The following is an 18,417-nucleotide window of genomic DNA, read 5'->3' on the forward strand; positions in this document are numbered from 1 at the left end:
ATACAGACTACCCATGCAGGGTCCATGTTCATTGCTAGGTGTCTGCTCTGATGGGTCAGTGCTTGTGCCACATCAGTTGACAAATATTCGCACATCACCCCCGCTTGATTGATTTAAGGTAACTGTTATTTGACATTGGTCAACTGAAAAAGTTAAAATAGATTTAAGGCACACAGGCTTTTACTCTCTCCCTTTCACCCCCATAATATGAGTTCTGTACCTTACATAAGCTATTACTGTATACTTGGATCTTTCTCATGGCCCACTTTATTTCATTGTGCCCGGGATTTAACAGAATATTATGGGGGAAGGGAGCCGGAATAACTAGAGAAACAGAGAGCGGCCCCAGGTGAGCAGTAGCCAGTGTGCTGAGATATGGGACCAGTGCCTGTACCTCCGCCCCTGGCCTGTGGATGGCGCTCTGGAGAACCCTGCTGAGCGATACGCATTTCATTGATAACAAAATATTTTTAAAAAGCAGGTAGCTTAGCGTTGCCTTCATGCACTTCTCCCAGGGCAAGTACTATTGGTATCAAAGAGCTGACGTAACGCTCTTTGTCCGTGTCACACTGTGGAAGAAAAGCAGGCTCACATCCTGGCATGCTTTTCCTTTGGACAGAGATCCCTTCCAGCTTGTGCACGCAATTGCTCCCGAGCACGACTTAAAATTTCTCTTCCCGATTCACCACCGACTTCCCCCCACCCACCACCCACCACCCACCACCCACCCCCGAATCCAAACACAACGTTGCACCCCGGGGTCAGGGTATAGAGGGTGGTGAATTAAATGTAACTCTCTTCAGGCAGGAGGACAGGGAAGCCTTGGGAAATCCCAAGGACTCTGAGTTCTGACTTCAGTCTCTCAAGTTTGGCGAGTTTGGCAGACAGCATAGAAAAGCGCTCTTCATCTTCTAAATTGTTTGAGTTCCATGGCAACGGGAGCCTTAGAAACTTGAGGGAGAGGGATGGGGGGGGGGGGGCGGGATGGGATGGGAATGGGGGGAGGGGGGATGATTGAGAAAGAGATAAGAAAAGATGACCGAATAGGCCTGGGGTTTCATGTGCAGCGCTTGAGAGAGAAGGAAGCGAGGAGGAATGCCCGCGACCGCCGCCGGAGTGATCTCATACCAGCCAAAAGGCAAACGAGGGCCTGGCCGCCAGCTGAAAGGAACAAAGGCGGTAGGTGGGTGGATGTGGCAGGGGGAGGGGGGATGGGGGGGGGATGGGGGGGATGGAGGGGGGGATGGAGGGGGGTATGGGGGGGACAACTCGCCCACGCTTGCGGAGCGCTGCAGCCAGCGTGCGACAGGCCCGGAGCCCCGGCACCCGCACCGGGAGGGGAGCAACCGAGCTACAAAGGCTGGGCCTGGCGCGTAATTCAATGCAGGCCCCGTGACCACACTGGAGTTGTAGCCTTTTGTGTGAGCTGCAACAATGGAGGGGAAGGAATCAGGCCACAGGCTCGCGGCGCAGACGGGCTGGTGCGGATGTGTCTCGGCCCTGGCGGCAGCGTGCGCGGGGCCCAGGCCGTTGCCCGGCAACCGGACGCCGCCCGCCGGTGCCCGCGGAGCCCGCTGAAAGGCGCGGCCGCCGGGTGAAAGCGAGAGCCGCGCGGTTCACAGGCCGGGCTGCGGGAAGAGGGAACAAAGGACAGGGGCTGGGCGGGGCCTGCGTGGGACCCGGGGACCGCCTCGCCGTGCGCGAGGGGGACCCTTGGAAGCTCTTTCTTCGGAAGGGCTGGGCTTGGTGCCCTGCCTTGGCCTAGCGTGTGGACTATTTGAACAAATAGGGCTCTTCCTCCATCTTTCAAGTGCACGGCCTTCCTGGCCCGGCTGTATTAAATTGTTTGGCTATTGTGTAAAACATGCAAGCAACAAAAAACAAGCCCTGTCCAAGTGGCCTGCAGAAAGTCACTTGTTAGGCAGGAATATTTCCCAAAGAGGACCATGCACCTGGCGGGTGAATACAGGTTCAACCGTGCAAAAGTGTTCTCTAAATGCTCTGTGATATCCTGGATTGCATCGTGGGACATTAGTGGAGAAACTAGTAATATAAAGTCTGTAGTTAGTAGCAGTATTAAAGTGTTAATTTCTTAGCTTAGATAAGGAGTCCGCAAACTTTTCCTGTAAAGGACCAGAAAGTAAAGACTTTGTGGCTTTATGGCCTCTGCTGGAGCTACGTACTTGTGCTATAGTGATCAGGCCTCGACAGGCAGTATGTAAAGGATTGGGCTAGCTGTGTTCCAATAAAATTGTATCTGTGGATACTGAAGTTTGAAATTCATATTCTTTTCACATGCCATGAAATATTCTTCTTTCTAGATTTTTTCAACCATTTAAAAACAGAAAAACTCTTCTTTGCCTTGCAGACCCTGCGAAAACAGGCAGTAGCCAGGATTTGGCCAGCAAACTACTGCCATGTGTCATCCCCTGGTTTAGATAAATGGACTAAGGTTATGTACGATGTTAACACTAGGGAGAAACTGATGAAGGGTATGTAAGAACTCTGTGCTTTCTTTACAAGTTCTCTGTAAATCTAAGATTACTCCAAAATAAAATGTTAATTAAAAATATTTAAATGGAAAGCTTTTTAGATAGAACGTTGAGACAGAATGTAGTGAGTATACGTGTGTGCATGTGTGCGTGTGCTAGAGACATAAAGGAATGTTTTTCTAAGTATTTATTGACATATGGTACTAAGACCTCCCAAAATGAAACTCTACTGCATCACTGTATGGGTAATCAAGCCATTAACATCAAACAGCCTGAAAACAAAACATTCCCAATAATACAGAAAAACTTCTGACCCTGAGGGTTGAATGAAGAATATTTTCAGCTCCCACTGAAACCAGGAGGAGGGCCACCAGAACAAGGAATAAAATCCATTTTGCTCTAATAGGAAACTAGGGAATTCTCAGAAGCTCATTTTTAACCACACACCCACATATGTGCGCACACACTCCTTTTTTCTTTCCCAATCTGGGTAACATCTATAGCAAACAAAGTACATACAAGACTTTTCCTTACAAACCAGGATCTATATCCCTTTCCTGATATTATTAGTTGTACACAGACTCTGCTTTTAGTTGCCTGAAGATGGTATGATACTACGAGATCCTCTTTTTTGCCTTCTTTCAGATTGAGTTCTAGAACATTCCACCTCAGGCTGGGCACTACCGATTAAGAATAGATGATGAGAAAGTACAGGAGGGCATTTAGTAGAAAGCACACCTTTCTGACTATAATACTAGAAGGGTGTGGGATGCAGTATAAAGATGATACAAAAGTCGACGAATAGTAGATTGGTGTAACACCGGCATGGTGGGCAGAGAGGAAGCTCAGTAATGAGAATTGATGCTGAGAGCGAGGGAGAGACTTGGAATACTGTTTCTTGGCAAAATGTGAAGCAACTGGAAATTTGATGACAGGGATTTTCCATTGCTCCTTTCTTCTGATTTCTTTTCCTGGCCTCACACTCCCAACTACTCCACATTAACACTTTATTTGATGTTTGTTTTTTCAACCAGAGATGTTTCAGGACTCTTTTATTCAACTTTTTTTCAAGCATGAACTTTCCCTGTGCCATGGAGTGGTCCTGGATTGGGGGCAGGGTATAAAGATGAATTAAAGAAGGCTTTTAACCTCAAGTGTCAAGGGGCACAGAGTACTGATAAGGCTGAGTTCTCCAGTGTTGTTGGTGGATACTAGGATCAGAATCACTAGGGAGGGTTTTATTTACAAATGCAACCTCCTGGGCCTGTTCCACAGAAATCTCTGTACAAAGCAAAGGGATTCTGTTTTGTTTGTTTGTTTGTTTTTAAGCAGATTCTTCAAGTGTATATTTTGCTCACTAAACATTTGATATCTACTAGAAATGTGGATAGATGTGAAAATGTCTTAGTGTGTTGTTGTTGCTATCTTAGAAGCATAGAAGAGGGGTGAGAGTGGGGGGGTGCCTGGCTGGTCAGTTGCTAGAGCATGTGACTCTTGATCTCATGTCCTGAGTTCGAGCCCCATGTTGGATATGGAGATGACTTAAGTAAAAACTTAAAAAAAAAAAAAGAAAAGGGATGAGGGTGAAGTCAAAGGGAAGGTCCCTAAAAATGACATCTGAGCCGACCTTGAAGAAAGGGAAGATGAGAGTGGGGATGAGGGTGAGGGATAGCATGTAAAGGGAATGAGAGCAGGAAATGAAATTCTGAAGCGGAAAAACCACACCTTCTAATGTAGCTAGAGTGTAAGCAGTAAGGAGGACTGAATGTTTAATGGTGGACTTTCAGGCATTTTGACAGACAGTGGAAAACTTACTTTGAGCAAGGGATCCTCCTGTATGTCACTCTGTCTGATGATAAGTTCAAGTCTGCCCCCCAAATATGGGTATGTAGGTTTTTTTTTTTTTTAAGATTTTATTTATTTATTCAAGAGAGAAACAGAAAAAGAGAGGCAGAGACATGGGCAGAGGGAGAGGCAGGCTCCATGTAGGGAGCCCAATGTGGGACTCGACTAGATCCTGGAACTCCAGGATCATGCCCTGAGCTGAAGGTAGACACTCAACTGCTGAGCCACCCAGGCATCCCTGGATATGTAGTTTTTGATAAAAGCTTGGCTTTTTTCCCTCTTAGTATATTCTCTGTAACACAGATACCTAGAATGCAAATGTGCTCTATGGCAAAGGGTAATAGCAGATAAGGGTGTATCAGGTCATTTAGGCTGCTCTGCTTCCAGACCCAAACATTCCTGGAAATAGAGTGATCCTCTTTTTGATTAGAGTTGGGCTGTTACCTCTGTGATGTGTAACCCAGGGAGGATGTGGATTATGCTTTGGTGCTTTTAAAAGAAGGCAGGCAATGCTTCTGTTTGGGGGGATGGCTATGAGGTAGTTATGAGAAAAGAATGTGGTCTACCCTGGCCCTCCAACCTTCATTTCTAGGTTGGCCTATCATTGCATCCTCATCAGTATCTCTATCTTCTTCCATTGTTTCTTTTCCTGGACTTCAGCAGGTGGCTTTGGCATTGCAAGACTTTGATTCTTCAGAAAATGAGATGATTGGGTTGTCAGCCTTATCTTCTTTCCCACGGTTTCACGTTTCCTTCCAGGTTGAGCTGGTTTCTTTGACTGTCCTATTTTAAGAATGAGGCATTTTGCTTGGTCGAGTGAGTGAATTAACGTGGCCAGGGCAGCTAATCTAGACAGAAAAGTACATAACATAGAAACCTCCCAACAGCTGCAGGGACCATTATCTATGGTGTTTTTCTTCACCAGCTAAAGAACCTCAATTCATCAAAAATGGTTGAAGATGCCTGAAAAGTTAGCACTGACTGTTTGGCGCCTGGAGGAAACATTTATTTTGTGCTAAAAGCAACCCCTTGTGTCTTATAGTAAGAGGTCATAGACTTAGGTGAAAGCAGAATGGTGACCAGTTATACTAAGGTAGAAGAGGGTATTGAGGGGTGGAGAAATTAGGGAGCAAAAAAATATATTTCTATCCCATCCTTACACAGTCACATCTGTGCCCATTTGCACAGAACAGTTGTGGGAAAACAACAACAACAACAACAAGAACAACAACCAAAAGGTCCAGCTCAGAGTATCTCAACCTAGATGCTATTGACATTTTGGTCAAGATAATGCTTCTGCTATAGAGGACTGTTCTCAGCCTTGTAGGATGTTTAGCAGCATCTCTGGCCTCTACCCACCAAATGCCAGTAGCACCTCAACCTCTCATCCCTAGCAGTGACCATCAAAAATGTTTCCAGACATTGCCGAATATGCCCTGGGAGGTAAAAATCAGCTCCTGTTGAGAATGTCTGCTCTAGTAGAATCACTTACCACTTTAATAAATCAAGCAGTATCCAAAATGTTTATGGTTGTGATGGGAAGGCAAGATGCTCCAGTGGCTGCATATTTGTGGTTGGCAGCTTTCATGGGCAGATCAAGCTTAAGTGGACATGGAGGATAGCTTCACCTCAAGAATGTGACAGTCACAGCTGTGAGTTGCAGGATGGTTGAGAGAAGTAAATCCTTTTGGATAGGATATCCTGTGAGCATAATATGTGATATTCATCGGTTTTCAAAAGTAGCTTTAAAGTTTTTTTTTCTTCTGAGGCTTTGTGCTGTTGCTTGTGTCTTCAAGCATATAATTTCAATTCTTCACAGTTCATGGGAGTTGTAGGAGAGACATTTTTTTTCTCCCATCGTGTAGTCTGTGGGTCTCCTTGACAATATACTAGTATCCATAAAAAGGAGAAATTCACCTGAACTTCTAACTTGTGGTATTTGATTTTCCTCAGAGTCGGAGAATGTTCCATATCCTAGGTCCCATTAATCTTATGGTAAAAATTAAACTATAGACTGGTACATCCTTCGGTAGGAAATTCTCATGGTTCCAGGCCCCTAGGGTGGGTCCCCGTGCTGATTCTGGAGGAAATCCATGCTGCCTTCTCCAAACTGTGTTAAGCCTTTCCTTTGCTCTTATCAGGCTTGCCCGGCCTTTTAATACAATAAGGCCCAAACAATGCAAAAGTAATGCTGAGATTCAGACCAAAAAAATCACAAAGGAAGGAAATTTTGAATTATTGCTTTCACTCAGGCTCTCATTCAACAAGTCCCAGTATTATCAAAAGATCAGGGAATCATATTATACATCCCACAGCATATAATTATCTACAAATATATTATTATAGGCTTAGAATCTTAAAATATCTCAATCCCTGAAATGTTAGGTAAAAATTCCAGAGTACTAGCTAGGGTATCTTGGAGAACCTGGAAATAAATTATGGGTACAGTTATAATACAACTTAACAGAATGCTTTTAATATTGGTAACTTACCTTTGGCCTTTGATCAAATTTAATTTGGTCTAGATCTTAGTGCCATGCTTAGCTATCCCGACCTTCTTCCAAATGTATATTGTCATCATAGTTGGATATGAATTGACATATTGACATTAATACGCAGGGATCAAGTTGCTTTCATCTTTCCAATGCTGACATTAGTTATGTCTCCTTTAAAGCAGCAGTTTAAGCCTGTGGGTTTTCTGTTGTAAGTCAGTTGTAAGTGAGTGAGTGTAGTTTCACTGTATTCTCGTGGGTGTAACTTAATGCTGTTGGGTTTACTTTGGCATGTGAGATAGTCATAATAACATTAAACTTTAAAATCTCTAGGACAAAATCGAGAGTTTGAGTTTCCCTAACTCTTTGCAGAGCTGTTACTTAGCTGGAAAATTACATTTCAATTGAACATTCTATAATGCTCTGAGGTATTGCAGTAAATGAGTGTGAAAATGCCGAGCGCATCCCATCCTGGCACTTCTTATTAAGCATATAACATTTTTGAGTGAAAGTAATATTGCAGAGTAATTTGGTTATTAAGGCAATAATAGCATATCTTGTCCTGGTGATAAAGTTACCTTTTCTTAACAATTTTTCTCCCCCATTTTAATAGCTGCATTAAGAAAGATGTGTAATGAATTTTCTCTGCAAAGATGGCCTGATCCACGTTATTTTCTTCTACCTGATTTTACTACTATGTCCAAGGCTGGATAACAAAGATGACTATCCATAGGGCTAGTAAATCTAAAGATTTCACATAAAATGATCGATAAACGAAAGCCTTTGTAAGTTAGACCTAGAAGGATATATTCTTTTTATTTTTTTTTAAGATTTTATTTTTAAGTAGTCTCTATACCCAACACAGAACTCAAACTTACAAACCTCAAGAGCAAGGGTCGCATACTCTACTGAGTCAGCCAGATGCCCCTAGAAGGATATATTCCAGGTGCTTATTCATGGATAATAGGGTTACAGGTGATTTGTTAGACAATTTTTTTTTACATTTTTTATTTAAGTTCAGTTTGCCAACATATAGTATAACATTCAGTGCTCATCCCATCAAGTGCCCTCCTCAGTGCCTGTCACCCAGCTACCCCATCCCCCCACCCACCTACTCTTATACTACCCTTTGTTTGTTTCCCAGAGTTAGGAGTCTCTCATGGTTTGTCTCCCTCTCTAATTTTTCCCACTCAGCTCCCCTCCTTTCCCTTATAATCCCTTTCACTATTTCTTATATTCCACATATGAGTGAAACAATATGATGATTGTCCTTCTCCAACTGACTTATTTCACTCAGCATAATACCCTCCAGTTCCATCCCATCAAAGCAAATGATGGGTATTCGTCTTTTCTGATGACTGAGTAATATTCCATTGTATATGTGTACCACATCTTCTTTATCCATTCTTCTGTCAATGGACATCGTGTCTCCTTCCACAGTTTAGCTATTGTGGACATTGCTGCTATGGTGCAGGTGTCCTGGCGTTTCACTACATCTGTATCTTAGGGGTAAATCCCCAGTAGTGCAATTGCTGGGTCGTAGGGCAGGTCTATTTTTAACTCTTTGGGGAACCTCCACACAGTTTTCCAGAGTGGCTGTATCAGTTCACATTCCCACCAACAGTGCAAGAGCGTTCCCCTTTCTCCACATCCTATCCAACATTTGTTGTTTCCTGTCTTGTTAATTTTCACCATTCTCACTGGTGTGAGGTGGTATCTCATTGTGGTTTTGATTTGTGTTTCCCTGATGGCAAGTGATGCGGAGCATTTTCTCATGTGTTTGTTGACCACGTGTATGTCTTCTTTGGAGAAATTTCTCTTCATGTCTTCTGCCCATTTTATGACTGGATTGTTTGTTTCTTGGGTGTTGAGTTTGGTAAATTCTTTATAGATCTTGGATACTAGCCCTTTATCTGATATGTCATTTGCAAATATCTTCTCCCATTCTGTAGGTTGTCTTTTATTTTTGTTGACTGTTCCTTTTGCTGCGCAGAAGCTTTTTATCTTGATGAAGTCCCAATGTTCATTTTTGCTTTTGTTTCCTTTGCCTGCATAGATGTATCTTGCAAGAAGTTGCCGTGGCCAGGTTCAAAAAGCTTGTTGCTTATGTTCTCCTCTAGGATTTTGATGAATTTTTGTCTCACATTTAGGTCTTTCATTCATTTTGGGTTTATCTTTGTGTATGGTGTAAGAGAATCGTCCAGTTTCACTCTTCTGCATGTGGCTGTCCAATTTTCCCAGCACCATTTATTGAAGAGACTGTGCTTTTTCCAGTGGATAGTCTGTCCTGCTTTGTCGAACATTAGTTGACCATAGAGTTGAGGGCCCGTTTCTGGGTTCTGTATTCTGTTCCATTGGTCTATGTGTCTGTTTTTGTGCCAGTACCACACTGGCTTGATGATAACAGGTTTGTAATACAGCTTGAAATCTGGCATTGTGATGCCCCTGGCATTGGCTTTCTTTTTCAATATTCCCCTGGCTATTTGGGGTCTTTTCTGATCCACACAAATCTTAAGATTATTTGTTCCAACTCTGTGAAGAAAGTCCATGGTATTTTGATAGGGATTACATTGAACGTGTAAATTGCTCTGGGTAGCATAGACATTTTCACCATATTTATTCTTTCAATTCCTTGAGCATGGAATGTGTTTCCATTTCTTTGTGTCTTCCTCAATTTCTTTCAGAAGTGTTCTGTAGTTTTTAGGGTATAGATCCTTTACCTCGTTGATTAGGTTTATTCCTAGGTATCTTATGCTTTTGGGAGCAATTGTAAATGGGATTGACTCCTTAATTTCTCTTTGGAGAAAGAATGGTATAGAAATGCCACTGATTTCTGGGCATTGATTTTGTATCCTGCCACATTGCTGAATTGCTGTATGAGTTCTAGCAATCTTGGGGTGGAGTCATTTGGGTTTTCTACATACAGTATCATGTCATCCGTGAAGAAGGAGGGTTTGACTTCTTTGCCAATTTGAATGCCTTTTATTTCTTTTTGTTGTCTGTTTGCTGAGGCTAGGACTTCCAGTACTATGTTGAATAGCAGTGGTGAGAGTGGACATCCCTGTTGTGTTCCTGATCTTAGGGGAAAGGCTCCCAGAGTTTCCCCATTGAGAGTGATATTTGCTGTGGGCTTTTCATAAATGGCTTTTAAGATGCAGAGGAATGTTCCCTCTATCCCTACACTCTGAAGAGTTTTAATCAGGAATGGATGCTGTATTTTGTCAAATGCTTTCTCTGCATCTATTGAGAGGATCATATGGTTCTTGTTTTTTCTCTTATAATGTGATCTATCACAATGATTGTTTTACAAGTGTTGAACTATTAGAGAACTTTTTATTTGTGCTTACCTGTGTTTTCAAAGTTTTCTGCAATTAGCATGTATTATTATGTATTTCAAAAGCTTTATTGTAAGAGAGTTAATGGATCCAGCTTTTAACTGTTTTACCACAGAAACACACACTGTATTAAAACCACAGAAATTCAATAAAAATTTTTCATCCCATGAAGATATTTTGATTGCTTAAAATGCATAAAGGTAATATTTTCACTCCTACAGCCTGTTTAACAAAAAAAGAAGCAAGTCATTTTCAGCTTTTGGTTCAGGATATTCCTAGGGAGATGTGAATATATTATGTATTCATTTAGGCATCTCAAGTGGATCAAACTGAAACAAATGAAGGAGTTCATTATACATTCAACTGACTTGCATTTTAAGTATGAGTGATGCTTGGAATGTATTCAGCTACATTCCTGATAAATATTTTTAATTTGGTTAAATATGATTTGAGGAGGCCATGCTACATAAGAGCAACCTTGTATTGTAAAGGTATGAGAAAGTAAGCATAGCTACCTGCTGCTCAGTTTGCTCCAAACTTTCATGTTCTTTCTCTGCATCTATTATTCCTCAATTGAAAAAAGAAAGAAAGAAAAAGAAAAACATAAGTAGGAAGCAAAAATGCATATCAATAGCCAATTAGTCAACAGTATATATTGAGAACATACTAGTGGCGAGCCATTTAGCTGGATGCTGGGGGATTTCAAAGCCTTAACGATGTTCTACCATCATAGAACCTGACATATAATAGGTGCTTTATAAATTTTTGTTTTGAGTGAATGCATGAGGTCATAAAAGTTAAGTTGTGATAATGAATAAATAAATGTAGAGATTCAAAGAAGGGAAACTTGACTGTGGTTTGGGTAGTTTTCACCTAGAAGATGGAACTTCAGTTTGGCCTTGAAATATGGGTACTTAGATGGAGAAGGCAGGGAGCAGATGCCTCAACTTCAAGGCCCTGGGTTCATAAAGATCAGCTCTTTCCTGAGTAGGAGGGGAGGTTGCACTTAGGAAGGGAAAGAGAAAATGGTCAGATGGAAGAAGGGCTGTTCAGACACAGAGATAAACCCAGACCTGCTCATTCTACCTGTGTGTTAGGCGGACTCCAAATTATGTCTTGAGGGACACTTTGGGCCCATTTTCAAGGAGTTAACTTTGAGATCTCTGGCCTTCTGTTTAGTTTCCAGCTTCCTCCTAACTTCTCAGCTTCTCACTAATGTCACTTACTCATGCTCTAGTGGGGCTGACAGTTTAGGACACCTGACACCTACCTGGTGATAGGGTTCTTCTCACAATTATGAGTTTAGATTTCTTGCTGCTCAGAGTTTAAGGAGAACTGAGTGGTTGTCTGAAGAATTCCTCTAGCTAGTGGTTTTCATGGGAAAAATACATCATGACTGTAACATATATATTTGCATATGTCATGATGCCATATATATATATCATAATTACTCTGCTTTATATATATGTGTACACACATACAAATATATTTCATTTAAAATGTTAAATTATACATATTGCATATAATAATATGTATGTATTCACAATTAAAGAATACTCTAATTTCATATCCTTGCAACTTGGGGCATATACATTCTAGTCTGCTCTACATATATTCTAGTCTATTCTGTTTTGTATTTCATTTCTTATAGTTTTTTTTTTTAATTTTTATTTATTTATGATAGTCACAGAGAGAGAGAGAGAGAGAGGCAGAGACACAGGCAGAGGGAGAAGCAGGCTCCATGCACCGGGAGCCCGACATGGGATTCTATCCCGGGTCTCCAGCATCGCGCCCTGGGCCAAAGGCAGGCGCCAAACCGCTGCGCCACCCAGGGATCCCTGTATTTCATTTCTTAATGCTCATCAATGGAGTGCCTGGGTTGGCTCAGTTAGCTAAGCCTCCAACTCTTGGTTTTGGCTCAGGTCATGATCTTGGGGTTGTGAGACTGAGCCCTGTGTCAGGCTCATGCACTGGGCATGGAGCCTGCTTGAGGTTCTCTCTCTACCTCTCCCTCTGTCCTTCCCCCAACCCCTGCTCACATGCTCTCTCTCAAAAAATTAAAATAAATGCTCATCGTGCCTCACTGGATTCATTTCATACCCCATAATAACTCTATCCATAGACTGAAAAACTTAGCTCTAGTCAAAGTTTCTCAAACATCAGTGTGCATTAGAATTGCTTGGCAAACTTAAAACAAAAAGCACAAACTAAATTTCTGAGGCCCCTTCTTCAATGGTTCTGATTCATTACATCTTAGGGGAATTCCAGGAATCTACATTTTAAAATTAAGTATTTTAGTCTGTATTGATGACATATAGATCGCATTTTGAGGAACATGATACCTAGAGATTTAAAAGAAAATCCATCTCCAAATGAAGCCAGACCAGCTAAAAACAGATCCTGTTGCTTTGGAACCTTTCATTAACATGATTCTCACTGATTTTGACTCCCCTTACCCCAGGCTTATACTGCCTGCCTACATTACTGGATGCACTTACTATAGGAATATTATTGAGGATAGTTACTGTTTACCAAAGAGTACAATATCCTTCTGTGTGCAGACCTTAGAGAGAACTTTCTGTCTGTTCTTGGTATCAGAAACTATTGGGCTTATCCTGAGAAATTGGTTTGTGTTTTATCTTACTTACATAATGATTCAAGTGTTAGATTGTACACTTTTTGTAGCATGCATTTTATATAACAACCTTACCTTTGGCTTTATCTTATTTTCTAACCGTAATTATTCCTTTGTTCCAATTTAGTGACCAACTTATTTTAAATTTTATGTTTTCTTGTATGAAGTTTTTTGTAAACTCCCTGAAATTTTATTTTGGAAGAAGGGACATATATAAGTAAAGAATAGAAATAATAGGGAAAAATACTTAGGACTCATCTAATTGATACTGTGGTTCCACTACCAAACTTTCCATCCATTTTTGACTGTCCTTCTCCGTGAGTTACATCCACTCCTTTCTGCTTTATTTTTTTTTTCCTTTCTGCTTTAATTCCAAAGCCAAATAACTTTAGTCCTTAACTACTCTAGTCTTTTTTGTCTTTAATTTGCCTTGAATTTATGCATCCTGTATAATTCCATTAGACTAATCCTCCTAAAACTGTCTTTCATTGTATTCTCTTCCTGTTTAGAGACCTTTATTAGTTCCCTTGGTCTTGCACAGGGGGCCCTCTTCAATCTGATCTCATTTGAGTTCTGTGCCAACTTGACATATCCTTGTACTTCCTGCAGGTCTAGCATGATACTTAGGCATCAAGGGTAGTGTTTCATACATGTTGATGGAAGATGGTGCAATCTGCTAAAGTCCTACTGTCCTTTACATATTCAGCTTCCAAAGATTTTTTTAAAAGGTAACAATATTAAGAGTTAGATATGTTCAATATAAGACTCAAAGAGGCAGATGTAGTCTCTGTCTTCAGTGAACTCACAAATTTTATTGGGGAGAAAGAATTTATACATGGAAAATTAAAAAATGATGCTGAATGCATCCTGCTAAGGTCCATACGAGAGGTTCTGACAATATATTAAATACATGTTCAGAGTGAAAAGTGCTTAAAGTCCTGGGCAGAGTCTACAATGTTCTAACTGTGGTGCTGAGAAAGAAAAGCCAACTCATGGAAGAGAGAAATAAAGAAGCTGGTTCACTGGAGAAAAGTTATTTGTGTTATCTACAAAACTAGAAATATTCAGAAGCATTGCTTCACTTAATATCTTCACCTAACTTACTACTTATAAAATATATTAATCTCCTCCTTCTCAATATAGTAGAATACACTTAAAGTATGATTACATTAATGATATCTAGAGGTGATAGCGAGTTAAATGCTAGGTGAATTGCGATTTGGTTGAGAATACCATAATTAAAAAAGTCATCAACAGATCTCCAATGGAAGTCTTCAAAGGTATGTAAGTCTGACATAAAAACAAATGAAAGTCCACATACCTAGAATTTAAAACACAAAGTGAACCTCATGATATTCAGATAGTGTCTAAGTGAATAAGTAGTATTTGCTCATTTGCTTTTCTTAGAGCCCTAGAAGACCATAGTTGCTTTAAGCAACTGCAAAATAACTAGATTTTTGGAGCAAAATTAAGACTTGGTTTGAACATCATTGTTTTCATCAAATAGTATGTTTAAGTCCCAGATGCTCGATGAAGCCCTCATAAATGATGTGATTTCTGTCTTTAAGAGCTGAGATTTGTAAGGAGCTTCTCAGTTAAAGTATAGATATAAAATACTTTCTTGTAAAAATATAATGTGATGTCTTTTATATAAGAAGATAATGCTGTTGGGATGCCTGGCTGGCTCAGTCAGTGGAGCGTGCAACTCTTGATCTTGAGGTTGTGAGTTCAAGACCCATGTTGGCCAAAGCAATTACTTAAGGAATAAAATCTTAAAAAAAAAAAAAAAAAAGATGATGTTCCTGACCTACCATCATTTATCTTGAGGCTTCTCTCTGTATATATACTCTCACCTTGCTACACTCACAACCAAGCATATATTTGCTGAAAGAATAATTCATGGAACAAAACAAAATGAAACAGGCTGCATGAAGTTAGTTTATCACTCATGCTTTTAGAATTTTAGAGGTCTGTGAGCTGACTGAACTAATCCACAAAAGGCACTCAGATTGGAAAATGCTTTAATTTGGTTTAGGGCAAAAGAAATATTTACATTATATAAATTATTTTTGTCTGAATCTTTGCTTATATACATTTAAAAATAGCTTTCTTGAGATGTAACTGATATACAATAAACTGCACATATTTACATATATGTGCAATTTATAAATTTTGGCATATGTATACACCCATGTAACCACTGCTACAAATCAAGATAATGAATATATTTCATATTCATTACTCCCAAAATTTCCTTGTGTAGTTGCCTCCCCCCAGCTTATCCCTTCCAACATCTCCAGGTAGCTATTCATTTGCTTTCTGTCACAATAGATTAGTTTGCATTTTCTAAAATGTTATATAAAGTAACCATATAATATGCACTCTTACATGGCTTCTTTTATTCAGAGATTATTTTGAGATTAACCCAGATTGTAGCATTGATCAGTAGTTTATTCCTCTTGGGGATATAGCTATCTTGGTAAATATTCCATGTAAACTTGAGAAGAATGTGTATTCTGCTACTGTTGGATAAAAATATTCTATAAACGTTAATTGAATCTAGCAGGTTGGTGATACTATTTAGTCCAACTATATTCTTACTGATTTTTTGCCTATTGGATCAGTTACTGTAAGATGGGTGTTGAAGTCTATAACTATATTTGTCTTTTTCTTTTTGCAGTTCTATCAGTTTTTGCCTTATGTATTATGATGCTCTACTGTTGGGTGTATCCATGTTAAAGTTCGTTTAATTTTCTTGGAGAATTGACCTATTTATCTTATTCCTGAAAATTCCTCTTTTTTTCTTAAAGATTTTATTTTTTATTTGATTGAGAAAGAGAGAGAGAGAGAGAACAAGCCAGGAGGAGGGGCAGAGGAAGAAGAAGAAGCAGACTGCCCACTGAGGAGGGAGCTTGATGTGGGGCTCGATTCCAGGACCCTGAGATCATGACCCGAGTTGAAGGCAAATACCAATCAACTGAGCCACCCAGGTGCCCCTGAAAATTTCTCTTTATTCCTGAAAATTTTCTTTGTTCTGTAGTCTACTATATCTGAAATTAACATAGCTACTCCATGTTTCTCTTTTGGATATACCATAAGCATGGTGTATCTTTTTTTTTTCTCTCCGAATGGTGTATTATTATACCATAAGCACGGTGTATTTTTTTTTCTGAATGGTGTATCATTTTCCATCCCATCCTATCCCATCCCATGGTATATTCTTTTCTATCCATGCACTATACATTTAAAACTAATCTAAGTCCACTTTCAGATAATGCTATTCCATGCAATGCGTAATTGGTAATGAATTCTTTTAGCTTTTGTATGTTTGAAAGAAATTTTATTTTGCCTTTATTTAGAATGATATTTTCTCTGGGTAGAAGTTTTTTTCTTTCAGTTTATTAAAGATGTTGCTCCACTGTCTTCTCATTTGTGTTGTTTCTTAATGAAAAATCTGCCATCATTACCTTTATTTCTCTGTCTGTAATGCATCTTATTCCCCTCTGATTTGTTTTTGTTTTTTGTTTTTATAGGGTTTGTCTCTTCCTCACTGAATTTGAGCAATCTGATTATCATGTGTCTTAGTAGGGTTCTCTTTGTTTCTTGTGCTTGAGTTTTGCTGAGTCTTGGATCTGTGGTTTTATTGTTTTTCATCAAATGTAGAAAAATTGTATCTATAAGTTCTTTAAATATTCTGTTTCTCTCCCTCTAAACCATTTTTAGGGACTCCAATTACATGTATATTATGCCCCTTGAAGTTGTCCCAGAGCTCACCTTTTCGTTTTTTTTTTGAAGATTCTTTTTCTCTCCGCATTTCATTTTGTATACTTTCTATAGTTCTATTCAAGTTTATTGTTTCTTCTGCTATGTCTCTTCATCTTTTGATCCCATCCAGTATATTTTAATTTTCAAATGTTGTAGTTTTTATCCCTAGAAGTTTTATTTTTTAAATTATATCTTCTATGACTCTACTTAAGTTTTTGAAATACAGAATGACGTTATAATATTTGTTATATTGGGAGCCAATTGCTTCTGGTTGAGAACCACTGATTTGGGGATTTGAATGAAGATCCCTCAACCTGGTATTTAAGCCTCTAAGATATATTCTCATCTAACCCTCTCCAAGCCTCATCATCTAGCTATTTCATTCCACTCTCTAGCCCAACAACTTTGTGCTATTACCCTATCATGCCTTGAACACCAGCTCTCCTCTGCCCTCTCATGCTGAAATGCTGTCCCTTATCTCTCTCTATTCCCAAACTCTGCCTACTCTAAAAGACTTAATAAGAACACCAACTTTTCCATGAAGCCCATTCCAATTTCCTTTTTTTAAAAAATTATTTATTTATTTATTTATTTATTTATTTATTTATTTGAGATAGAGCGTGAGAGCAAGAGCAAGAGAGAGAGCATAAATGGCAGGGAGGGGCAAAGGAAGAGGGAAAGGCAGGCTCCTCTCTAGGCAGGGAGCCCCATATGTGGCTTGATCCTAGGATCCTAAGATCATGACCTAAGCCAAAGGCAGATGCTTAACGCTGTGAGCCACTCAGGTGCCTCTCATTCTGATTTTCTAATTTGATATGATTTTCCTCTACTAGTGGGTTTGTTTCACTCCCATTGTTAGGAATTGCAAACATCTTGATGCATCTTTCCCTTACTTTCTGCACACTTAGCACACTGTCCTAAACTGCACATAAGAGGTGATCAATATGTATTTATTGAATTGTTTGTGTTTTCACATACTGAAGCTCTTAAAAATATATATGTATATCTGTTACAAGTCAATAATAAAAAGGCAAATAATGCAATAAAACATGGGCAAAAGATCTGAATATGTATTTCTTGAAAGAAGAGATACAGATGGTCATTAAGTACATGAAAAAATGTTTAATATAATCAGTCATTAGGGAAATGCTAATCAAAATGACTGTGAGGTACCACTTCATACTCGGATGGCTATAATCAAAAGGAAAAATAAAACACGTCTTGACAAGGATATAGAGAAATTGGAGCCTTCATACACTTCTGATGGGAATTTAAAATGGTACAGTTGCTTTGGTAAACCATCTGGCAGTTTCTCAAGTTGTTAAACATAGAGTTACCACATAATCTAGTAATTCCATTTCTAGCTATAGACAGAGCCAAGAGAAATGAAACACATGTCCTCACAAAAACTTGTATTCAGATGTTTGTAGCAGCATTATTCATAATATCCTCCCAAATGCCATCAACTGATAAGTGGATAAATAAAATGTGATATATCCATACGATGGAATGTTATTTTTCAATTAAAAGAAATAAAGTACTGATATCTACTACAATATGGATGATCCTTAAAAACATATAAAAGAAGCCAGCCACAAAAGACCATATATTATACGACTCCATTTATACAAGTGCATGACCCTAAATATGCTAAAGCAATTGAATTGTACACTTTATTTATTTTTTTGAATTGTACACTTTAAATGAGTAAATTGTATGTGAATTATATTTCAATAAAACTATTTTAAAAGATATATCTTAATTGATTTGAAAGATAAATATGTAACATGGGAAATATCAATATATATAAACTGTCTTGATAAAAAAGTCTTTTTCTATGAGAAAACAATTGG

The 18,417-nt window shown here is 39.3% G+C and overlaps 1 long non-coding RNA gene across 1 annotated transcript; it reads left to right on the top strand.

Moving 5' to 3' along the window:
- Positions 1-997: 997 nt before the first annotated feature.
- On the top strand, positions 998-16,222 carry LOC140598977 (uncharacterized). Its single transcript, XR_012001503.1, has 3 exons — positions 998-1,179; positions 2,369-2,492; positions 15,610-16,222. It is a non-coding gene; the product is annotated as an uncharacterized lncRNA (long non-coding RNA).
- The last annotated feature ends 2,195 nt before the right edge of the window (positions 16,223-18,417 follow it).

This window comes from Vulpes vulpes, chromosome 5 (genome assembly GCF_048418805.1).
Source record: "Vulpes vulpes isolate BD-2025 chromosome 5, VulVul3, whole genome shotgun sequence".
NCBI classification, from domain to species: Eukaryota; Metazoa; Chordata; class Mammalia; order Carnivora; family Canidae; genus Vulpes; species Vulpes vulpes.